Source organism: Canis lupus, chromosome 20, assembly GCF_048164855.1.
Source record: "Canis lupus baileyi chromosome 20, mCanLup2.hap1, whole genome shotgun sequence".
Lineage (NCBI taxonomy): Eukaryota > Metazoa > Chordata > Mammalia > Carnivora > Canidae > Canis > Canis lupus.
Window position 1 is genome coordinate 32,521,734 of NC_132857.1, and position 27,054 is coordinate 32,548,787.

A 27,054-nucleotide genomic window follows, 5' to 3' on the forward strand; every position below is an offset into this window, starting at 1 on the left:
ATCTCAACTTGAGGGTTTTTATTAAATATGGATCCTATGTGTGCCCCCCAAGTTAGAGTTAAACTCTTCTGTAGCATGATAGTTATTTCTTTTCCTCCTGGGAAAGTCACAAATCTCTCTATCTCTCTTCTGGTTAAAAGCATTACTTACACATTTAATGTCTATTAAAAATAAAGGACAGGAACCTATTCTTAGAAACAGAGTACCCACCATCTGAAATCTAACATTTTAGAAGAAAGCAGAGAATGATCAAATCAAAAAAAAAAGAAAGAAAGCAGAGAATGCCATATCTGAGTAGTCCCCCCCCCACCCGCCATTATTTTATTTGGTTTGAGATGTTCAGAGAATCCATGCATAATGAAATTTCCTGGCTAGAATAAATGAGCATTTGAGATCATCTAAATCCAACTTTCCCTAATAATTTTGTCTCCAAAGCCCCTCTCACTGTAACATCTTACATATAAATATCTCATGGATTTAACAATATTATTATTGCAGGAACAGAAAGGATTGAATTTGTAAAGATCTCTTCTTTTTTACAACTGTAAAATGGGGCTAAAATAATATCTCACAATACTGTTAAGTGTATGCATTTTGTTAAATTTCAAAGCATTTGATATAGTGTCTAACACAGAGTTAAATAAATAAATAGCATTTAAGCTAACTATAAGACCAACAATTTTTCTAGAAAGTTCACTTAAATAAAATTATTTCTGATATTCATAATGCAAAAACTACATGCTCCCTTTTTAAGAAGTAGCATATGCTATTTAATTATAAGCACTATTTTAAATTATTTCTTTTTCTAGGAACATATATTGTCAAGAAATAAATTTAACTATAAAATATTATTTTGCCATGATGATCCAAAACATGTTAAACTATAGATGTTTAATGTTAATCCAATAGAGCAAAAACTGCCTTCAGTCTTTTTAGTTCTTTTAACTTTTTGAGTTCTTTTTATAAATCGTGAATATTGAAAATAAATATTTTCTGATTAATGTTTATAAGAAGTTACTTAACATATTATGGGTTTGATAATTGTATTCTCACTAAAAAAGATTAGCTATAATCATCAGTCTATGTTCACTGTTTAGCAGAGGTTTTTGTAGTACTGGAGTCATCCTAAGGAGTAAATGACTTTGATCAAATGAATGAGTGCGGCATATCTTTAGAATAACTTGAAGTGAGTTTGCACAAGTATCAACTTTTTGCTCATCTTTAATTTCTTGCATTTGTATTACTAATACTTCCCATCTTTAACCACTGAACTGTGGTGGATTTCAGAGCAAATTTAAAACTAAGGATAATCACAATTTATAGAATACTAACGATTACTTCAAGTAATAAACTGTATTACCAGCTATATGTGAAACTAAATAGGCATATTTAGTGGGTGGAATAAAATCAATTTCCAAGTGTTGAATAAACATTTGAATGAATGAGCGATTGGTGCATCCCAGTTTAATCACACCAAGCCATTCTCATCTGAACTACAGTTCTTGTTTCTTCATTGCAGATGCTGTAATAGGAGGCACCATTCTCACCAAGAGTTATCTTTTGACCACCCCAGGTAGTGCTCCAAAGTAAACAACACTCTGTAGTATTACCATCTTCCTTTGGTTACATACATTCTTGGAGCCTAGAGACTCTATAAGTTGTGGTAGCATATACAATCTGTTTGCAATATAATGTGAAATTTTGGCACCAAGTGATTTAAAATTTAACTCTGTGGCTGAGTCTAACTACAGATTATAAATAGGTTACCATGCTGTTTTTAATTGGTAAGCTTCCCCAGCCTTCTCTACTTGCCTACTGAGCCCTAGCAATAGGAATCAGATAAAGGTTGGGGAAGGAGAAATTAAGGGTCACTTGGGGATCATTTAATTATTTGCCTAATCAAAGGAAAATGAATTTAGATTATTTTCTACCTGACCAAAAACTAGAGAATTGGGGAAGAGAGCCATTCTCCATGTACAGCCGGGGATCTTATTAGGGACTGAACTCTGTGCCCCCAAATCCATAATTGAAGCTATAACCCCCAATGGGACTGTATTTGGAGATAGGGCCTTTGAAGAGGTAATTAAGGTTAAATGAGATCACAAAGATGGGGGCCTAATCTGATGGGATTGATGTCTTTATAACAAGAGGAAGATACACCAAAGATTCTCTCTCTCCTCATGAAAGTCCACGTGAGGACAAAGCAAGGGGATGGCCACCCACAAACCAGGAATAGATCACCAGGACCCTTGACTGTAGCTTCATGTTGAACTTTTAGCCCTCAGAATGGTAAGAAATAAATTTCTGTTAGGTAAGCCACAGAATGGTATTTTGTTATGACAGCCTGAGCTGTCTAGTGCAGTCCCCAAAAAGAGAGGTTAGAAGTGATTCCAGGCACAGCTATTTAGAATGGCTAAGTGACAGCCCAGCTAGAGATTAAATGTGAGGCTGGTCTCCTCTTGCAAGTATGGGGGGAAATTTTGCCTCTGGCAGAAGATTTGACCTTCTATATAATGTGAATAATTCCAGGAGTAAATTGTAAAGACTCTCCAGAATATTAACAAATCTAAAAGACACTTTCCTGTCTGCTAATCCTGTGAGTTCAATTAGGGGACAGATTACTGGTTTTTTGCTGATAAAGTCTCATTATTGCCAGAAATCTTGTCAAGATTAGGCTTAACATTGGGAGATCAGTTCCTTTCTAGGGTACCTACAAATTTATGTGTTTCGTTTTTTTAATCAGTGCACCCATTTCTGTAACTAGAAAATAAATTAACCTGTTAGCAGAAAATTATCTTGGTTCAGGTCTATGTTCACACTATTTTTTTGTTTGTTTGTTTGTTTTGGAAGCTTATAGACTTGCTATAAGCTGGGTTTTATATTGACTTTGTCAGATGATCAAGAGATAATAAGGCCTTTAGTAGGAAATAGAAATAATGTAAAATTATAAAGACTGAGCCAGAGGTTTTCCAGGGGAGCCTTAAGCAGGACAGTGACATTGACTCCTAGCATGAAACAAAACAAAACAAAACAAAACAAAAAAAACATGGTGCCAGGTAAGAAAGAAGACACATAGTATAAAGTATAGTAGTTATTAAAAAGGGTTACCTAAAAAAAATAATAATAAAAAAAATAAAAAGGGTTACCTAAAAGCCAATTTAGAGTAACATAGTTTGTATAACAAAGATAACCAATCTAGTCATTGCCTTGACCTCACTATTGAAGGTATGACAAAAATTCATCTACATACAAAATGAATTTTAATATGGCATATCAGAATATATATTTCAGACCCACTTAATTCTAAAGCCTTTCTCCTGATCAGTTAGGGACTTATGAGGGCCTAAAGCCTTATCTGTCACCTGTATCTTAGTGTAGAAAGAAATATTTTCTCCAGTTGTCATGAATCTAAAGAGAATTGTTCTTTGAGAGGTTATAGTTGCCCAACTTCCACTTCACAGTTTCAATAAATTCAGACAAGTTATAGCTAGAACATGATGGAGAATTCTACCCAGAGTAGGCAAAGAAACTACAAAAAGAATGCATTTATTTATCCAATTTTCAGTGTGTTCAAAGGTAGCTACAAGAGACAAGGTTTTTGTTATTGTTGTTAGAATAGTGGCAAGTGAAGGCAATAAAGTAGTCAATAGGAGTTAGTCGAGAGTCAGAGTTCGTGATGAAGAATCAAGTATTGATCTTAATCCATAAAACTGAGTATTTTAGAATCAATAACTGTGATTGCCTAAGGGAGAAGAGCTTGAGGAAGCACAGTGGGAGCTCTGAAAAATGGCATGACTTAGCCACTAGTAGCCCAATTCCAGTTTACTAGATAACTGTCACCTGAGAGTTTTTCGGTGCTGTCACAAAGATGGCAATGTCAATGGCTGGGCCACCATAAAAGTGGAGAAGAAATCATGATAGTGGAAAAATCAGCTTTTCTCGTGATGAATCAGTGGTAATAATTAGAGAAGAAAAATCTCAGAAAAACAGTCTATCAACCTGCTAAAAAAAAGATTGCTATGATTCCAAACAATAAACTCCAACTACAAAACTATAGTGAAAGCACCTGTGTTTCTAAAATAATAGATGATATATCCTAAGAATTGCAAACAAAAGGAAATAAAAGAAGTTTATTTCACATATTTTATCATGAAGTGTTAAGGAATTAATCTGCGTTCATTTTTATCCAAGAGACTGTCTATTGTGCCCTCTACACAATACAATAAGCTCTCAGGATTGTGATCACACATCATCATCTCTTTTTATTTAAATGAACCATCCTCAAGCACCAATGTGAATGAAATAAGTACTTACCCATTCTCTACTGTCTAAATATATGTCCTTTCTGCTCAGACCCTAGAAAAATAATAATAGCTAATTTCTTCCTGAAATTTCTAGTAGTATTAAGTGTTACCTCTGCATGTATCACAAGTGTTTCATATAAATTAAATAAATGATTTCCAATAAGAGAAAGGTTTAGGAGCTCTATTCAGTCAGTACTTTAATGACCCCTACATATATTGATGCCATAGGCATCTTTATATCATAATCTCCCTCATATTTCAAAGCCCTGCTCTAGTCCTAAGCCCTTTATAAATCATTTGGTTGCTACATGTTGTATTAAAGGCTGCAAAGATTGGTTTTATTTTTACTAAAGTCTCCCTGCACTTACAATAAATTTTACAGGCAAAAATTTGTGTTCTCACTTCCCAAATGACCATGTGAGGACTTCAGCAGAACTTTTCCCCAGTGAAGCAAACATTTCATTGGTAAAATAGAAAATATATTTAAAAAATAAATGTATCTGGAATTTTTCCTAAGAGCATATAGAAAATGAAGAAATGTTTATTCAAGAAAACCTATTATTATAGATCTATATTACTAAGATTACTATAAATCAATATTACTAAGAACAGCAAGAATCTTCTTACGTGTATGCATGTGTATGTGTGGGTGTTAGTGTGTGTACATTTGTGTACATTTGTGTGTGTATGGCAAATGATCCATGATCTGCTCCTGCATCAACTTCATACCCAACTCAGTGTGAAGAAAACTCTACACTACATATCTATGGCCAAGATGATGAGTATTTTCTTCTCCTAGTGCCCTATCTGAAGCTATGCTTTTAGTCTAGTAGGTGTAGACAGCCAGAGTCTCTCATCCTACTCCTTAGCAGTATGTTGCAGAAGTTCTATTCCAGGTAGCTATGGCCAAGATAATTGGAGTTTCCTCTTCTACCAAATCCCCATTCATAGTGCAGAAGCTATACCCCAGTCACAGAAGGTTGAGAATACTGGGAATTCTTTGGCTTTCTCCTCCTTGCTTACAGGTTGCTGGCTCCATGATGACAGAGCCAAATCAAGAAGACCAAGGGTTACCATCCCCATATAACTTCCAACCCATGGAGTAGGTGTGTCCTACTTCCTACTTCCTACTTCCTACTTCCATCTGGGAGTAGGCCATTGTACCCAGGCCCAGTGCAATGGCATGAATGTTCTGCCCAGGGATGAGTTACCCTGTAAGAACAGAGATTTCTGCAGCTTTCCCTAAGGGGACTGCCTTTATTTGGTACATAGCGTGCAAAGTTTATGCGTGAAGAACACCTTGGTAGTAAGCAAGTACGAGGAGGCTAGTAGATCAATTATAGTAGTAGCAACAAGCAAAACAATAGATTGACTCAAAGTTTAGTAGAGATAACTAAGGAAAGAGACAACTGGGAAGACCCCTCCTGAGACTGGAAGAAGCTTGAGAAAGACAATGCTTGCTCTTGCCCACTTTAAATGAATAACATTGTGGGGCAATTTGTGCCCCCAGGATATTGTTAAAAACAATAGAACAATCAGCTAGTAATTAGTGGAGGGGAACAGCTGGATATGGTACCAAAAGAGGCAGACCAGCTCAGAAATTTAAGCTTAAAAGGGAATTCAGGCAGAGATAATCCAAGAAGTTGACAGACCACAGTATTCCCTGATGGCTAGAGACCATACAAACCTCTGGGGAATGACATTGCAGGGGATATAAACTTTACTGAATTAGTTCAGCCAGGTTACTGCATAAATCATTAAAGAGAAAATGTTAAGATAAAAGAATGGAAAACTTGTTCCAGAGGCTAGACAGCAATGAAGGAACACAAGAGTTTAAAAAACACGACTATGTAAAGGATTTTTAGGGAAATGGAACTCATCTGTATGACCTGTAATTAGGAAATAGAGTCTATATTTGCATAGTTTGTAAGTGTGGGCATCTGACATTATCCACTGGTCAACACCCTTTGAACTGTTTAGCACAACAAATGAAGTCTCTGTCAAAACATTGCTCGAACACAAGCTAAGGAAACAGAGACTTTAGTGAGAACATACAACAAAGAACATTCTTTCCAAAAAATAGGAAAAAAGAAGAAGAAGATGGAGAACAGGACAGAATACGAGAGAAAAGGAACACCTCCAGGACCAGGAATGATTCCAACATGTGAATTTAAAGGAAGTGGTGGTAAGAGAAAAGACACAAAGAAAATAATTAACATGCAGTAACAACAATTCTTATGTGGTTAAAATAACTCAGATGTAGTAAATTTATACAAAAAATACAAGTAAGTTTTTATCAACTGAAAGAGATATGACCCTTCAGATTGCAAAGGCTGAATACCAACGAGGATATATAAAAATAATTTAATGAGCCACAGTTAGACATACTGTTATGAAACTTATAATTAACACAATTTAAAACAATGTTCTAAAGGCTTCTAGATAAAATAGGATAAAATAGGAATGGATGGGGAGTCTGTTAGTTAGGCATCCCAGGCATAGGTTAAGTGTTTTGGCTCAGGTCATGATTTTAGGGTTGTGAGATCCAGCCCTGAGTGGGGCTCCACACTCAGTGGAGCATCTGCTTGAAGATTCTCTCTCTTTCTCCTTCTGCATCTCCCCCTATTTATACATGCTCTCTCTCTCTCTCAATTAAATAAATAAATCTCTCTCTTTTTTTAAAGATTTATTTATTGATTGATTGATGATAGACATAGAGAGAGAGAGGCAGAGACACAGGAGGAGGGAGAAGTAGGCTCCATGTCGGGAGGCCGACGCAGGACTCGATCCCAGGACTCCAGGATCACGCCCTAGACCAAAGGCAGGAGCCAAACTGCTGAGCGACCCAGGGATCCCCAATAAATCTCTTTTTTTTTTAAAAAAAGGAATGTGAATTATTTTGTTATATCTTATCAGTAACATTAAGATTGGTATTAAGATAAATAGTAAGAGCTAAGAGTTTCTGTCTCCACTCCCTAATACCCATGAGCAGAAAAGGGCACAGAAGATTCTGAGTAAAAATAGTTTTGAACATGTGCTTCAGCTTAAGCATTACTAAAATAGGTAGTCAAAATGTTGCCATTGGGAAGAATCAATGTATTTGTGTTTCATACACTCATTCTGAGGAAGATACTTGAAGATGTATTTCAGCTATGAAGAGTAGCTACCCCAAAAGTGAAACATGTAATTTATAATATCAGTTCAGTCGAGAAATCTCAGAATGCCAATAACTCTGGCAAGTTTTTTATTTGGTCTGAATAAGGATACCAAATCGGAGACCTACATGGAACATATTTTTCAGGATAAAAATGGAAAGATTTCAATAAAGCATATAACATAAAGAATGTTGTATGATATCCTTAATATGGTGAGTACAAGAAAAATAATAAAAGTGAAAAATAATTTTAAAAAACTCAGAGGGAAACTAGCAAATAAAAGAAAGCCACCAGAAATTGTTCCACAAATAAAGTAAACTGAACAGTGTCATATTTTGAGTATTTGATGGAGTGAAAGGACTATCTAAAATACTTGCAATTTTCTCCACTGATTATCACAGAGTTTTCCCAGTGGAATTATAAGAAAAGAAATGTAATCCTAGGAATCCATCTGCTTTATCATGAGCATTATTGATATAAAACTGACAATAAGTCACCACTAGGAGATTTCCATTATAAATAAAATATGTAATAATGTGCAGAAAACTTAATTATGATTACAGAGCAGAAGAATGTAAATAATGTCATCCTTATAAAAATGCAGATGACTGGGGCACCTAGGTAGCTCAGTGGGTTAAGCATCTGCCTTCAGCTCAGGTCATGATTCCAGGGACCTGGAATGGACTCCCGCATTGGGCTCCCTGCTCAGTGGGAGTCTGCTTCTCCCTCTCCCTCTGCTCCTGCTTGTGCTCTCTCTCTCTCAAATAAATAAATGAAATCTTTTTTAAAAATGCAGATCACAAGCGTTAACAGGTATAAATGGAATGAGAGGGTTTTATGTATGTCAGGATGGTAATATGCCAATTTATAATGGAAAGAGTAAAGGAATATTTAAAAACTGATGAAATAGAAAATATAGACTTAATTACATATATGTACAGTTGGAGTGTATGTGCACGTGTGTGTGCTATGTAATGAAGATAGCCAAAGGAAGAAAAGGTAGAGATATAGCTACACATTTGGAAAGTAGAGAAAAGGAGATGAGGATGTTTTAGCAGGTTATATCTTCAACTTTCATATGAAAAGCCATAACAATTGCTAAAGTTAATGAATTTTTAAAAAGCCATACAAGATATTATTTGCAGTTAATTAAAAGGCTTCAATTCATTGCCCATGAATCGCTAGAAGAAGGATGCCAAGCTCTGCTAGGGATTCCTGTGAGCCCCATTTGAAACACTCCGTTTGAATATACCCTCTCATTTAATGACCCAGGACAATCACAAGGAAGTTTATCACCTCTGCCCCTAAAGAGAAGGCACCCCCAACACCCTGGAGAGTGGTGGAAGAAATATCCTTGGTACTCATAGGTAAGACAAATTAGAGGAAAATGGCTCCTCCTGTATTTGTGTCCTGTAACCAATACAAATGCCTCTTCAATTAAAGAGAATTACAATTCAATTCAAGAGAATTACTTTGCCAGTACCAAAATGGCACGTTGGCATCTTTGAAGAAATGGAGAATAAGGTTTTAGATTCTTGCATAGCACTTTGACAGAGTAATTTCATATTTGTTGAATGAAATTATGAAATGTTTGTAAGTTTTATGGTCTTCATTTATCTTTCTAGTGCTGTATGGATAGAAGTATCAGCCTATGATGGAATGGAGGCAAAAGATCTTGTCCATCATCATATGTAGCTTGGAAAGCACTGCTTTGCAGCATTTAGCTACCATCTGTCTTTGGTTTACTTCAAGTTCAAATCATTAGTGCCTAGAATGATGGCTGCCACACACCTGCAACTCAAGCAATATTTTAAGTGAAGGAAGGAAGGTTCAAACGTTAGTTAATGAATATTAATGAATATTTATTGAGTGTTCACAAATTAAAAATTGGCTTCCTCCCAGGGAGTGGGGCAGGGGGGAGGGATGGGACTGGAAGAGCAGATGGATGAAAAAGGGCCTGCCTTTCATTATAGTCTTTTATTATTGCTTAATTTTTTACCACTAAAATGTGAGCAAGAAAGAGTCTTTTACATGAAGAAGATAGTTTCTCTGACTGTAGAGTTGAAAAGGAGTCTGAAATGGCACTACAGGTGTAAGAAGACATGGATCAGAGGAGAGATAGTGTTTTTGACAGTGATGGTCTTTTTAGGGAAGGTTATAATGAATGCATATGAAGGAAAGCTACCTGAAATACAAATTAGATATTACCGTAAGTGAAGAGATAATTGTAATTTGTAATTTAGACAAGTTTTATTCTCTTTCTACACAAAAGAAAGGAGCACTCTGTAGAATGCCAGGCACGTGCTCGTGTGTGTGTGTGCATGTGTGTTTGTGTGTGTGTGTGCGTGAGATACTATAGTATAACCGATGGATTTCCCAGAGGATTTCATAATATCTGTGAGTATCTCATGGGCAGATGTCATGTCTTCTTTCTTTCATTATACTCTAAGACAACTAAAATTTCTGAAATGGAAACTTTCCTCACAGATCAGCTGTAGACAAATCCAGAAAAGAAAAAAAAAAAATAGCAGTGTCCCTTCCTCACTCTGTTAATATGAGGCACTCCAACATCAGCTGCAATAATTTTTTATTTTTAAAAAACAAAAGAATTTCCCCTTTTCCAAAGGACATGAAAACAGGCTATTTAAGGGGCTATTTATTTGATCAGAATCTCTCACAAAACAGACTGAATGAAATAGTACAGCATTCTCATTTGTTATCTGCTGTTGTTTCTAGTCTTGTGACTCGGGCTGTTACGTATCAAATGCCTACTATGTGTAGGATCCCAACCAAATGAAAGAAAAAAATGAAAGCACCTGTTTTTGAGCCTATTTTCAACAAGATAAGAATCATTTAGAAGAACCAATAACCACCATATAAGTAAAAGAAAAAGCCAATCATCTTGTAGTGAGGGATTACAAACTATTGTAAATAGACCTCAGAAAATGCAAATATGAACATAGGGCTCTTCAGGCTCATTCTAAATCACCATATTACCCTCTTCCCCTTTTTTGACACTCAGGAAAAAAACTGCTTCCACTCTAAAAATTATTGTATTATACATTTATGCAACATGAAAAATGTTAATTCTTCAGGGAGTTTTTCCCTTGGGCCTTCAATTTGATTTTGAAATGGATGAAGTGAATGACAGTATTTCATTATTGAAACCCCTCTAGGAAGGTATTTTGGCTTGCTTAGTAAATTGTGGATGTCATGTTGATTTTCTTTTTATTACTCCACTAAAGGATGGTATTGACTCCTTATGAAAATTGGGAATGGAGAAAGATAAACTGTAAAATGTCCTTAATCTTCTCTCTTCTCAGTGTTAAGAAGGGAAGAAGAACTAATATAATCACAGGGTAGTTGTAGCTATGGCTACTTACCCTAACTCCTGACATTTAAAAATACTACATGGCAATATGGGCAAATAATAAGGAAACGTTTTAGTTACTCCTACTGAACTTTAAACTATCTTCACCTTCTTTACTATGTTTCATTATTCCTATAATCTGTAAATTGCATTGTACAAAGAGTTTTCACTTAACATTGAAAAACTAGACTGATCAAGCAACTTGCCCGAGACCACCCAACTGATAGAGTGGAAACATTGACTTCGTCACCCACCCTCTGTCTCTAATTCCTAGCTTTTTCACAAGTGACATCAGGATACACCCCTGCAAGTTAAGCCTTCCTGTTACATCATTCATAGGAAAGCTGTATTTTCTTACTGCAGATTTCGTTTGTTGTAGTTAATAATCTCTCTGGCTTAGTGAGTCTTCAAGTTTGTGTGTTGGCAGTGTTTCTGAAGTTTGTATATATAAAGAACCATGTGTCACTCTTACCCTACAAATCAAGGAGTACAATCCTTCAAGCTACTGGGCTTGCTTCAAACACCTCTTCCCTCTGCAAGATCCCACAGCTGGATTTCAAATCAGTGCCCTTCACCCCACTGCTTACAGATGGTATCCATTTCCAGTTTCTTACATGGTACTTGATGGAGACAGAGATACCAATTGTCTCAACTCTACCTTCCAGATGGGTAATACATAGCAGTTATTTTATATTTTGGATGCCATGTCCAAGTCAAAGCCACTAGCCTCTTGACATCTTAGGATCTTGAACATGCTCAGGAGCACATCATTATCGCTAGTTCTCAGAGGGAAGCACCCAGACTGTCAACACCAATTAGAGTTGGAAATGTATCAGAAATACAAATTCTTGAATCTGTCTCCAGATTTCAGAAACTATAGAGGTGGGGCTTGACTATCTGTGTTTTAGCAGGTTTCCTCAAGATTCTGATGTACAATGAAAATTAAAGCCAATCTTCTCTTTTATCCTGTGTTGGCTCAGTCTGAGGAACTGGGTTTAAAATTATATGTATACTCATAGGTTTCCCTTAAACCAACTAAGCAGCTTGGTGCACTGGGTGGCTCTGTCAGTTAAAGACCCCACTCTTGGTTTTGGCTCAGGTCATAATCTTGATTGTGAGATCCAGACCCAAGTCAGGCTCTGAATGCTCAGCATGGAGTCTGCTTGAGATTGTCTTTCTCTCTCCCTCCACCTGTCCTGCTCTGCTTGTGCTCTTGCGCAAACTTTCTTAAATAAATAAATAAAAAATAAATAAACCAATTGAGCAGCTTGCTGTAAAGACAAAAACAGAGACTTTGAATTCCAATGGACATAACTTCACAGCCCCTTGAATATTGCTCTATTGTCTCTTGTTTCTCAGTATGAGTCGTGAAAGGTCAATTTCAAAATATATAGGTACATATACACTCTATGCACAAACATATATAAACCATAATCATTAGGGGTGCCTGGGTGGCTCAATCAGTTAAGCATCTGCTTTCAGCTCAGATAATGATCTTGGGGTCCTGGGATCAGCCCTGCATTGGGCTCCCCACTCATTGGGGAGTCTGCTTCTCCCTCTCCCTCTGTCCCTGCTTGTGCTTTCTTTTTCTCTCTCTCTCTCTCACTTACTCTCTCTCAAGTAAATAAATAAGATCTTTAAAAAAATAGGCATTAAATCTAATCATTTTATTAATAGAATTTAGTTTATAATGCTACTCTGAAAGGTAATCATTTTTTTAGAAGTTAAAAAAAGTGTAATTATGAGAACTGTTTACATAGCAGTACAAATGTCTGTTTCCAAATGAGCATGACTGGATATGTCTCTGTGTAATCCTTGACCTTTAATATATTTCTTTTTGTTTACAAGTGCTGCTGGTGGTTGTTTTATAAGAGATAAAGGGAAAGTTCCTCTACAGGCATCTCTCCATTGCGGTACCATAGAAAACAATGTGAACATTTGGCTCTAAGAATGTTCACCAAAGATGAACTAAATTCTATAATTTTCTTTGTTATTCATGAGCTTTAATTTTCTTAACAGAACTATGACTTATAGGATTGGCCTTGATCCTGGACTAGCAAATATATAAACTATTTATAATTTAAGATGTCCTTGCTACCTGTTCATTGTCCAAACACAAATGGAAATAGGTGAGCTAGGAAGGAATCTCATATCTGGCCATATGATTAGATATAGGACAAAGGTTGGGATTCATTATTCTCCAAATTAGAAAAAAACAGGACTGTAATTGAAAGTCTAGTAACTGTTATTCAGATTACATTTGATGAAGAACTGAAATCCCATTTTCACCATTATGCTGGAAATTAGAGAATATGCCAAAGCACATTAGATAGGACCTAGTTATGCCCCTCACTTTACAAATGAGGGAACTGATATCTAAAAAGGAAAACACATTACACATTTAGTCTGTTCTTTCTAGGCTGTCCTATTTCTTAGGATTATACTTCATGATAATATCCTAGGACTGCTATAAGAAATTACCCCAAGCTTTGTGGCTTAAAACTCCAGAAAATTTTCCTGGCATACATCGGGAGGCTAGAAATATGAAATCCACTTGTTGGCAGCCCTCAGTAGGCTCTGGGGAAGAATTCTTTCTGCTTCTTCTAGGTTCTGAACAGAATGATTCTAAGCCTTCAGACATTTCTTAGTTCATGACATGGGTCAGAAACATCCATATTGTTAATACATCCACTAAACTCTACGAAATCAGAATAAAAATCCCAGTCAGAATACTTGTAAAAAATTACAAAATAACCCTCAAAATTTTTATGGAGGTACAGGTGACCTTGTGTTGCCAAACTAACCTTAGGGAAAAAAAAGAACAAATTTGGAAAACTATACAACCTGATTTCTATACTTATTATTGAGCTACCGTAATGAACGCAGTATGGTGTTACTTTAAGGGCAGATAAATTAGTAGATCACTGGAACATACTAGAGGATCTAGAAATGACTCCACACTACTATGGTTGATTGTTTTTCATATAGCTGAGTGATGATTACATTTTAAAAGAACGGCTTTCAACTCCTTGAGAGTGGCAGGAGACACATACACACCACAAAGGAAAAGAAGGATTTACGATTGTAATTTTAGTAAATGCTTTAAGAAAAAGAGGTCATCTATTATCAGGTGTTGACTGGAAGGAAGAGTAAATTCTTCTGGAAGCTTTCAACTTTCTCAGGCAAGTGTCTTAATAGGGGAACTCGGGTCATTCTAGGGACAACGGCCTTATGCTGCTTGAAGCCATGCTGGAAGTTGGTCATCTCTGAATGCAAAGGTGTGGATGGAGTCTTTATGAGCCAAGAATTCTGTAGTTCTTAGCCCCAAACTAGAAACAATCAAAGTATAAAGCCAGAGGGAATTGATACATGAATTCCTCAGCAGTGAAAAGGAACCAAGTTATAGTTATAACATGACAATATGAATAAACCTCAAAATCATAATGTTCTACAAAATAAGCTATGTACCAGAGGGCATCCTGTACAGAGTACATCCTGTATGTTTCTATTTGCATGAAGTTCTAGAACAGGTAAAACTAATCTGTGATAGAAAAGTGGAAGAGAAAGGGGTTCTTATCTGTGGTGTCTTTCCTGGTCTTCCACTGATAACACGTCTCACTCTGATCTATGATTGTCTGTTAAGTAGCTTTTCCTGTGAACAGCTTGTGTCTTACTTCCCTTCCAGTCTCCAGGAATTTCCTCAAGCCTTGGTGCAGTGTTGTTGACAAATTAGTGTTTCTGGAATCAAAATGAAACTCTGGTCTCTTTGAGTTTGATCACCACATTTTCAGGGAATAATTTTCAGTCCACCTTTCCCTTAGCAAACAGTGAAGAGGGCTTGAGAAGTCCTTGTACTTGGAAGGCACTTTTGTTCCCTCATTAATGACCATGATCCATTTGGAATCATCTAAGGAGGCATATCCATATCACAATATAAACTTTCTACATAGGTATGAAAGGAAAAAAAAAACACAAAATGCCCCCCATTTCATTACTATAATAAATGAAAAAAATCTTAAAACTGGGGGCGGGGGGAGAACTCTAAAAACACTTAATGATCTCCTATCAATACTCTTATTTAACCACATAGTCTTGGAAATAATATCTGAAAGTTAGATAAAATGTATGCTTGTATAAAAGACTAGAAAAGATAAGAAGGGATGCTAGTCTAAGTTTTAGGGATGTCCTACTATATACAACAGTCTTTGGTAGCATTGAAAAGTTTGATTAAAAATAGAAAAATGCCTCTTAAAAATAACTGGGGATGCTTGAGTGGCTCAGCAGTTGAGCATCTGCCTTGGGCTCAGGGAGTGATCCTGGGTCAGGGGATGAGTCCCACATCAGGCTCCTGTGAGGAGTTTGCTTCTCCCTCTGTCTATGTCTCTAACTCTTTCTCTGTTTCTCTCATGAATAAATAAATAAAAATCTTTAAAAAAAACCTGAAAACTTTGCACAGAATGGTATCTGTTAGGTGCTATCACAATGAGGAGATGGAAGGAGAAAAAAAAAGATAATCGCATTACATTCTCAGCTACAATTTATTTAGAGAGAAATGCTGATTTGTTACTTTCTTGCAAGTGATACAAAAAGATGAATGCTCATTTGGTAAGAAGATATATAGAAATGCCAGGACTAGCTGCTTAAAGAGAACCTCTGATGAAAAAGATGACAGGACACCACACATATGAATGGAAATATAAAACACATCATTTATTTCATAATTTTAACAGTCTGGCCGAGGCGAAGGTTTCCAGGCCATTGGTTAGGCAAATGTTATCATTTTACTCCTCTCCTTCTTCATACCTGCATGGAGATTCAGATCAGGAACACATAACTAATAAGTATTGGGATATGGCTAAAAATGATATGAAAAATAGTGTGAATAATGAAAAATCATAAAAGTACACTTGTTTGTGAAGGGGCCATCAAAACCCATTCATTTTACCCTTACCCTTGGGGGATTGGGCTTTTTTTTTTTTTTTTTTTTTTTTCAGTTTTCTTTTTTCTGTCTCTCTAGAAGCTATTTCTAAACCTTTAGGGAAGTGAACAAACACCAAAATCCTCTGTGTATTGATCTCATTTTTTCTTTATAATCATTCTGCACTGACACATTGGGTTCATCTTCTTTCCCAATTGATAGTATAAGAGGAAATGGATTTGTTTGCTTTCTAAACTGTAAATTCAAAATCATGAAGAATACCGGCTCTGGGTTTGTCTCTGATCCTGTCTCAACTTGCTGGGCTAGATCAATGATTGACAGGCAGACACAGAAACAGCCACAGGCACCCTTGTCTATCTCACTTGCTTTTGTTAGCTTTGGGCTAGATCTTCTGACTGATGGGCAAGCTCTTGATCTCATATATCATTCAATGCTTTGCCTTGCTTGGAATTTAAGAAGCCTGCAGAGTTCCTTAGACAAGAATATGTGTCCTGCAGTGCTTCAAAACTCTCACCTCAAAAAGCCTAAATCAGCAACAACAATCACAACCTCAGAAATATGCCACTGTCTATTGAAGGGAGAAGCTCAGGAAAAAGGCATATTCCTCCAGGTGGTCCACTGACTTTTTATATGGGGGGAGCCCCTTAAAAGCAAGAAATTAGAAGGGACTTTCAATGACCAGTAGATTCTTAAGAAATAGCAATGGGATGTCAATTGTGAGGGATGTCCACTATGAAGTGGGTAGTTTCATACCCATGTTTTCTCTCTGACAGATAAATATACTGGATATTTAAAGTAATGTAATCTAACATAAAATATAATATTTTTATTTTTTATAGTTGGCATATTTTAGTATTACAACTATTCTGATGTGTTACACAATTTTACTGGTTTAAAACCATTAATAACCATCATTTATAGAAGAGCCAGTTGCAGAGAACTGTATTTAATAGCAAAAAAGAAGTTATGAAATAGGGGCACCTGGATGGATCAGATGGTTAAGCATCTGCCTTCGGCTCAGGTCATGATCCCAGGGTTCTGGGATGGAGTCCATCAGGCTCCCTACTCAGTGGGGAGACTGCTTCTCCCTCCCCCTGTGCACCTCTTCCTTGTGCTTTCAGTCTCTGTCTCTCTCTCTCAAATGAATTTTTAAAAAGTTATGGAATACTGTAGATTATATCTACCAGAATATTGTATAAAGTGAATATCCAAAGGTCCATGAGAGGATGTGTATCCACATGTTAAGAGCAAGATAAGTGGTTAGAGCAGTGACCCAATAAGCAGAGGGCTGGTACTTCTGTAAGTACACCCTCCCTCACCTCTTCTCTTCTGTACCAGACTTCTATCTCATTCATTTGACTATTCTTACAGGCAGTCTGCCCTTGATATAGTACTAATGGGCATGAATTTTCTTCACAACACTTTATTTAAATAACATCAATCCCCAACTACACAGTTCAAATTTCAATTACATAGTACTATTACATAATAACAGTAAGCATGTGAAGTACAAACTGCTGCGAGCTCTTTAGTCCATAAATCACTATGTAAATAACAGACCTACATCACAGTCAGTGACTAACCATATAACATCTTTTAAAGTCTGTGGTGATTGGTTGCTGCACATTGTTCCTCAGTTAATACATGTACAACAAAGCACGTTGTTGTGTTGCCTCTTTGTATCTCAGTGATAGCCTCATGGAATATTTTATAAAAATATATCACTGAAAGAAAAATTGACCAGTAAAGATGAGCGTGCAGAAAAAAAAAAGTGGTAATACTAGAACAGAAATTTGAAACAAACATAAAATCCATTATAGAAGAAATAGCTAACCATAAAATTATTGAAAGATTCTAGAGATTTAGCTAGAGTTTAGTGAAATGTATTTATCAACAGAAATGAGGAAAGTGATTATAATTAAAAGGTTGAAGATATCTCAAAAAAGTGGTGATGCCAAAAAACTTCACATCGAAGGAACTCTCAGAGTTATTTCACAAAATTAAAGAAGGAAGGATAAAAATCTGGAAGCTGATCCAAACATTGAAAGTATAACAATTTGCACAGGCACAGAAAAGATGCTTATTCTGTATCCTAAGTTATATGACTAGAAAAAGGCAAGTACTATTTATAAAGATTTTATGAAGAAATAAACTGTTTAATTCTCAATGTTTCTAATGTTTTAAATCAGTGCACTAAATGAATATTAGTTTTAATTTTTTCTAAATCCCCTTTTACATGTATAACCAACAGTAAAGTTTTCAAGGGTTTGACATAGCATTTTTAAAGGTCATATAAGATTAATAAATTGCCCCATTGAGTATTAGGATCTCTTTGCATGATGTCAGCTCACGAGATAATTTGTGTGATTCTCACACAATGGTGCCACAAGTGCTCCCCTCTCTTTAGAGTTGCTGCTAATGCATATGTGCTTTCTTTCCTTCTGGTATACCCAACAAATGGCTTCTCTTGCTTCAAGACTCATCCCCAGAATCATCTTAAGGAAGTTTTCTTTAACTTCCAGATAATGATAAATTCTTCCTGAATTTTGATTTTTTTTGACATATTTTCCAGGTTTCTATGATACTATCTAATTTTATATTTTTATAGGTGTTTCTCCTCAAGGTTGTGAATTTCAGAAATGTACACATCTGTGTGTCCTTAATAGATAGCAACTTATCTGAAATAACAGGCTCTTAAAATTGGTTATAAAATTGAATGACTTTGGCTTTTTCTTTCTATTGCACAACTCCGAAAAATTATATATCTAATGTTTGCAATTTTGTGTGTTCATAATGAACTCCAACTGTCCACAATGGGCTCTTGTGTTACACATCTTTCAGGCCCAAAGTTGTGCCAAATTTACGCTTCAGAAATGAGTCTAACACATTACTCTGAAGGGCATTATATTAACCCTTGGTTTTGGCAAGGTGAAAGTCTTTGGTAACCCTGTGGAGTTGTGCAAGTAAAAATTCTGATGGAGTTGCAGGGATGAAAGCCTTCTTGGATATATAAGTGAAAAAAATAGAAGCAAGTCTCTTGTTTAGAGATTGTAGATAGAAAATATTTATCTATAATCATTGTCTCCCCAGGCATCACTCATGGCAATAAAGGAATTTTTTAAAAGACATAATCACACAAAGATAAGAACTGAAAGGGAAGCAACAGGTCTGGAGCAACTGTTAATCTGAAAAGTAAATGAACCTGTGGTAAAAGACAAAACAGACACATAAGAAATGGAACCTGAAAAAAATAAAAAAAGAAAAGAAAAGAAATGGAACCTGTAGGGATAACTGAGAAACAATTTATGTGTCATACTCTTTGGAAAAGGCAATGATACTCTGACACAGGATGCTAGAAATATCAAAAAACAAAAAGAAGGGGACCTAGTTGAAATGTTACTTAATAACAGATCCATTCAGATACAGGTTCATTTTCTGGGAGTATGCCCAGACATATAACTCCATATATGGTTCAAGGTAGGAGTGATGTTTTGAAAGTCTGAAGGACTAAACAGACATGCATGTAAGACATACCAGAAACTTCAGTCATCTCCTTCAGTTAGCCTCAAAATTTGGAAGGATGTCATGTGTGGAGGCCGAAAATTAAGGCCATTCCACTTTAAGTTCAGCGTTATTACAAGTACAGCCATCCCAGGCCCCAGTGAATAAGAGCTGAAATTTACATTACTTCAGTTACAGGAAAAAAAAAAAAACAAAAAAAAAACAAAAAAAACAGCTTACAGCTTAACGCCCTAGAAAGCCCCATATTAGAATGAGAACAGAGCCCAATGCCCTTGAAAGCCCCATATCAGAATGTAAACAGAACTTGAGAAATTCCTCCACCCCTTCCGGAGGTCCCCTAGACCAGCCCTTAAAACTAAGCTGGAACCCACCTCGGGGTCCAAGTCCCTGCTCTGCTGTGTCGGGCATACTTGGACCCAAGCTGGAGCCTGTAAATAAACCCTCGTGTGTTTGCATCCGTGACGGCTCCTTGGTGGTTTCTCGGATTCGCAATCTTGGGCACAACATCATGCCTTCACTTTCCCGCAGGAGGTGTAAAGATTACAGGTCCTCTGATGATTCTGACCAGCCCAAATCTACATGGTAATATTGAACATGTTCCACTGTCAGTTATCTCATGTTTGTATGTGTATAACATGATAGATATATAATGAATACTCCCTAATGTGAAAAGTGAAAGAAACAAAATAAATGCAATTTCCATGTCGCAGAAGACCTTTAAAAAAATTACTATTTTTAAATAGATAAGAAACAATATGAAGCTATGCAAAATGAACAGCTGAATAAGAAAATGAAATATCCAAGAAACAGGAAAATTGTTTTTAAAATTTAAAAATACAGCAGGATAAAATGAAAACTTTAAGTCCTTTAAAATGAGGACAAATTCTAAATGAAAAAATGGAAAATAAGAGAGAAAAAGGGATAAGATAAGAATAGGTATTTATGTAAACGAATAAACATGCATTCAAAGAAATCATCTAATTATCCAGGAAATCATAATTCAATATGATAGCATCCCAGAAAGAAAGATCAGAAACAAAGAGCAGAGTGGGTTATCAATCCCACTACTTAAAACATTTTAAGATTGACAAGTTTCTGGACTAAAAAATATGCAAAGTATTCAATATGGTTGATTAACCGGCCCATGCCAGTGATGATTATTCTGCAACTTTATAGTACTAGGTAACAACAACAACTAAATCTGTTAATCTTTTCAGAAGGAAACAAAAATAAATACTAAATAACAATTATATTGGGGAGCACCTATGTGGCTCAGTTGATTAAGCATCTGCCATTGGCAGGTCCTGATCTCAGGGTCCTGGGATGGAGCCCCGCTAGGACTCCCTGCTCTGTGGGGAGTCTGCTTCACCCTCTGCCACTCCCCCACGCTTGTGGGTGTTCTCTCTCTCAAATAAATAAGTCAAATCTTTTTTTAAAAAAATTACATTAGGAATTTTAACAGAAATTAGATTGATTTCAATCATGTCAAAACACTAGAATCTAGTGTATTCTTTCAAAAATGAAGGGAAAGAATCTAGTCAGAAAGAAGGTATACTAGGAAGATCACTTGGGCATGGTACATAATCCTTTTAATTTGTTGTTGAATTCAACTTATTAGTCTTTTGTTTGGGTTTTTTCCTCAGTATTCATAGGGATTATTGGTTTTGTTGTTTTCTTACCTTGTAACATCTTTGTCTGGCTCTGTTATCAGAGCAATCTTGGTCTCATGAATGAATTTGAAAGTGGTTCCCTCCCTTTATTTTTTTGAAGAGCTTGATAAGAGTGAAGGCTAATTCTCCTTTCAATGTTTGGTACAAACGCACCAATGCAGCACTCTGGTCCTAGGCTTTTCTTCCTTGGGAGAGATTTGATCACTAGACTCATCTTACTACTAATTACAGGTTTACTCCGATTTTCTATTTCTTTGACTCAGTCTTGACAGATTGTATGTTTCTATAAATTTGCCCATTCATCTGTTATTCAGTTTGTTAGCATTGAAATGTTACACTTTTATATTCCTTTCCATTTCTGTAAAATCAGTTTGGCTCTCCCTTTCACTTCTGATTTTAGTTATTTGACTCTTCAGGAATTTTCTTGGTCAGCCTAGCTAATGATTTTCCCATTTTGTTGCTCTCTTCTCCAACCCGTTCTTTTGTTGTTTGTTTTTATGATTTCTAGACTCTATTTTATTTATCTCCACTATAATTTTTTTTGTTATCTTTCCTCTGCTAATTTTGGGTTTAATTTGTTCCTTTTCGGTTCCCTAATGTATAAAGTGTACTTTTTGATTTGAGACCTTTATTTTTTAAAATATTTTATTTATTTATTCATGAGAGAGAGACCGAGACAGAACAGAGACAGAGACACAGGCAGAGGGAGAAGCACACTCTATGTAAGGAGCCTGAAAAGGGACTGGATCCCAGATCCTGAGATCATGCCCTAGGCCGAAGGCAGACGCTCAACCGCTGAGCCACCAAAGTGCCCCCATAACTTTATTTTTTTTATAGTGTAAGCTATAAACTCTTCTCTTGGCTCTCCTTTTGCTTCATCTCATATGTTTTGGTCTGTTGTATTCTCATTTGCATTTGGTTCAAGGTGTGTACTGGTTTCCACTTTGATTTCCTCTTTGATTCATTGGCTGTTTAAGAGTGTGTAATTCAATTTCTACATTTTTGGAATTTTCTAGTTTTCTTTCTTATGCTGATTTCTACTATCATTCCATTATTGTTGGAAATAGAGTTTATGAATTCAATCTTTTTAAAGGCATTATGGCTTACCTAGTAGCCTAACATATGAGCTGTCCTGGAGAGTTTCTATATGCTCTTAGAAAAATGTGAATTATGCAGTTATTTGGCAGAATGTTCTATCTACAGTTGTTAGGTCCAATATGTCTATAGAGTTGCTCGAACTTTTATTTCCTTACTGATCTTTTGTCTGGTTTTTCTACCAGACATCATCATCATCATCATCATCATCATCATCATCATCATTATTCAATGTGGGGCATTAAAGTCTCCTAGTACTTTATGGAACTATATCTATTTCTCCCTTTAATTTTGTCTGCATTTCATATATTTTGGGATTTTAAGGTTTGGTGCATATATAATTTACAAGTGCTGTATCTTCTTGATGAATTGATTCTTTAACCATTATATAAAATCTTGTCTTTGCATGGGTGTTTGATCTAAAGTCTATCAGATATTATTAGTATAGCCTCATATACGAATACAAATTTTCTTTAGGTTACTGTTTTCTATTATTTGCATGAAATATCTTTTTCCATTCTTCCATTTTCAACCTATGCATGTCTTTAGGTCTAAAGTGAGACCCTTTAAACAGTATATACCTGGATCCTGTTTTTGTGTTTAAATCTATCCTGCCAATCAGTTGTTTGTTTGCTTGGGAAGTTAAATCTATGTATGTCTAAGTAATTACTGATAGGGAAGCACAAACCCCTGCCATTTTTTGTTTGCTATATGTCTTATATGTTTCTGTCCCTCATTACTATAGTGTCACATTACAGTAGCTGTGTTTAGTTGATTTTTTGTAGTGACATATTTTGATCCTCCCCCTCATTTCATTTTATATATATTTAGATATTTTCTTTGTGGTTATGATGGAGATTACATATGACACCCAAAAGTTGTAATAATCTACCCTAAATTGATATCAACTTGATTTCAGTCACATACAAAAGCTCAGTACCTTTATACTTTCTCCTTATGTTATTGTCACAGATTGCATCTTTGTATATTGTGTACACATGAACATAAATTTATAATTCTTTTTATTCAGTTATCTTTTAAATGTTTTGTAATAAAAGCGGAGTTACCAATCAAAACTACAATGTTACATTTTTTTATATTTGCCCATACATTTGCCTTTACCAGAGAACTCAACAGACATATCTTTAAAGATGTATAAATTGACAAAAACCTCATGAAAATATATTCAAAGTCATTAATTAATAGGAAAATGCATATTTAAACCACAATGAGAGGCCACTCTACATGCATTAGGATGGCGATTATGAAACAAAGAACATATAAACAACAAAAGCAGAAATAAACATTCATAAGAGAAATTAGAGCCCTTGGGCATTGCTGGCAGAAATGTGAAATGGTGTGACCACTATGGAAATTGGTATGGCACTTTCTAAAAGAATTAACCTTGGAATTACTATACGATTAGCAAGTCCACTTCTGGAAATGTACCCAAAAGAAATGAAAGAAGGGACTTGATATATATTTGTCCATGTTTATTCATAGCTGCATAATTCCATATAGCCAAAAAGTAGAAACAACCTAAGTGCCCATCCATAGATACATAAACATAATTCTGACATACACTACATGGTTGAATCATGAACACATTCTCCCAAGTGAAATAAGACACTCAGAAAAGAACCAATATTGCACAATTCCACTTATAAAAGGTGGTAATGAAATTCATAGAGGCAGAGAATAGAGGACCTGAGGAAAGTGGGAGTTAGTATTTAATGAGTGAAGAAGTAATCAAATATGAAGTTCCAATAAACATAAAATTAACATGCAATACAAAACAAAAAACCACAACTCTCTCCAATGCATTCTTTTCTAGCAAGTTATTGGGTTACTATTGAGTAACTATTGAGTTATTGAATAACTAAATGAGTTAGTATTCAAAAATTTATAAAAGGGAGGATAAAATTAATAAAATTGGTGGAGACCTGAGATTCTGGAAGCTGGAGATCCAACATAGGCATTAGAGAGAATACTTGCAGGAGAGCATCGGGCCACATTTCTGCAAGCCTGCTATGGGCAAGGAGCAAATGACATCCTGCATAGCTGAAGAAGGTCAGAAGTTATGGGGCTTATCTCTTCAGAAAGACAATGTGAATGTAATACTTGAAGCATCTGAAAGTCTTTTGAGGAGATTCTGATATTTGTCAGAGAAATCATGTTGAATTTGTGAATGTAGAAATCTAAATTATGAAACAGCATAAAAGGAACCCACCATAATACAAATGAAATTAAGCGAATGTAATCATAGTTCAATTCTGAGCTCAGTGGTAAATAGAACATAATAGACATAAAATATTAAAATTGGTATATTTACTTTTCTACACAATTAACAATATGACACTTAGGTATGGGAATGAATATAAACTATATGTATAATGAGGCAGAAAAAAATATATATATATATAGCTTTTCATATTGGGAAGAAAACTGGTGAATAAAACTTACAAATCAGCAACAATACCAATGTATTATTTAGACACATGAAGATAAACATAATAATTGGTGAGAAGACAGAGAACATTGGCCTCGTACATGCAGGTGGATGAACCTGGTAGCGGAAACTTGTGGGATTTCTCATGTAAGGTTTCTGTTTTCTCAGAGAAGTAACAACTGACCCTCTAGCTGAGAGAAAGGATTGAGGAGAAAGATGTTGGTGAATTAGGACAAAGAATGAGTTTGAAATAAAGAGGGATGGACTTGGTGTAACAATAATAAAACATTCATATGTTTACTTTGTTTTTAAAATTCTTTGTTTATAGTATATCTAAGTGTGTCAGTTAACTGGAATAAAGTAAAATGACTTACTTTTAATCATTTAAATTCATTTTAATTTCTACTTAAAACGGTCTTAAAATAGTGGATGATAACTCCATATATCGACTTGATAGAAAATACAGTAACTAACTAGAAGTGTGAAATAAGAGTATAAAGGCCAGATTGCATACCATACTGTAATACAGAGTAGTAGTTTATCGATTATAATAACCCAGAAATACATGATAGCTTTTCTTTTGCATGTCCCATAGAACTTTTGAATGTCTATGGACAGACATGCATCATTATGCTAAAGAAAGGAACAACAATGTAGAAGGCTTTCATAATAAAATACAAAGCCCAGTTAAAAACAAATTTTTGTGTGTGTGCCTGGGTGGCTTGGTTGGTTACCTCAGGTCATGATCTCAGGGTCCTGGGATCAAGCCCTGTGTTGGGCTCCCTGCTCAGCAGGGAGTCTGCTTCTCCTTTTGCTCCCCCTCCCATTTGCTCATGTTCTCTCTCAGATGAATAAATAAAATCTTTAAAAAATAAAATAGAATAGAAATCTTCCGTAATGTCAAATTACAAAACATGTCTCTATTCCCTCTTGCTCATACTGTTTGGTAGAAATTCAATTTTACATGTGAAATGTTTGACCAAGAGAAATTATATACCATGGTTGTCTAATTGCATTTCACATTTAAAGATGTGAATTTGAAAGTGATGTTTCTATAAAGTTCAAGAGTCTAATGGGTTCTCATGCACAGACAAGCTGGGCCATCCTCCCCATCCACCATGATTAGAACAGCTTTCTTACAGACTGAGTGGTATTTCCAAATGGGTTTCTGACTTCTTGACTCCTCCACCTCATAGGCATCTCTTTCACTTCTAATTTATGGATTTCCAGATTATTTTGCAAAATTTATCATGTTAACATGAATCATCTATTTTTGTTACCTTCCTTTGTTTTTAGAGTTAATCTGTGGGATTTATAAATTCAAAGGTGAGGCCTCATAAGAAATTTCTCTCTTAGTCTTCAATTACAAAGCACACATATCTCAAAAAGCCAAGCACTGACTAATAAACAGGGTCCTATTGACCTCTCCTCTCCTTATAAAGAAGTGTTTGTTTACCAACTATTGTTGCTAAGGGCAGGAAAATATCCCAAACTCAGTTAAGGGGGAGAAAATTCTCCTTTAAAAATCACTCACCACAAAACTTCTATTTAGCTATTCACAGCAGGAAACTCAGTAAAAATTATTTAAAGCACATTAATTCAAATCAGCACAGCCTACCTCCGTGAGAAAGTTGTTGCATAAAGGGAACAGTTCCTCTAATTAAATCTAAAAACTCTACAGCTGTGAAACTATAAATTTTTATCTATGCTAGCAGTAGCTGTAAAAGTGATTCTAAATTAAAATATTAACTTTTCCCCCCTATACACAATAAAAGACTTAAAACTTCCATAAAATGAATCAGATTGTTTTGGCCTTTCTAAGTGGATGCCTTGACTTTGGCAAATTTTTCCTACCTCAGAATAAAGCATTTACTATTCTCCATAATGCCTCACAGTATCTTTATTTTTTGCAACCATTTCGTAGCATGGCTCAATGACAAAGAAGTTCATCATTTTGCCTCTTTCTTTCTCTCTTTCTTTCTTTTCTTTCTTTCTTTCTTTTTCTTTCTTTCTTTCTTTCTTTCTTTTTCTTTTTTTTCTTTTTCTTTCTTTTTTCTTCCTTCTTTTCTTTCTCAGCTGTTATTCTTGATCTATCAGTAAAAACAAACAATAACATCTGGTCTGTTGCTGGGTGAATGGTTAAATCTCCTCTCTCCAGGATTGGAAAATCTGTTTTTAGAAACTAAAGTATGGACTTCACACATGTTCAAGTATACATGTCCAAAACCTTGGCTGCTAGATCTCTACTAAAAAGAGAGGAAAACATCCCCCACAAGGACTGGTTTCCAGAAAGTCATCAGAGAGAATGGTAAATTACTAGTTTTGAACCATAGAAAACTAGCAGATAATTAAAAGTTACCATTTGCTCAGCTGATTCTAAGTTTCAGTTTGCTTGACACATTTTGTTATTTTGGTAAAGCTTTTTTCCTCTACCCACACATCAGGGTATATTTGGAAAGTATCTGAAGATCTTTTCAGGCTTTACTGTGCCTTGTTAAAATAATCCCACCTGTGTAACATCTAGCTGTTTGAACTTCACTAACTCTAGAG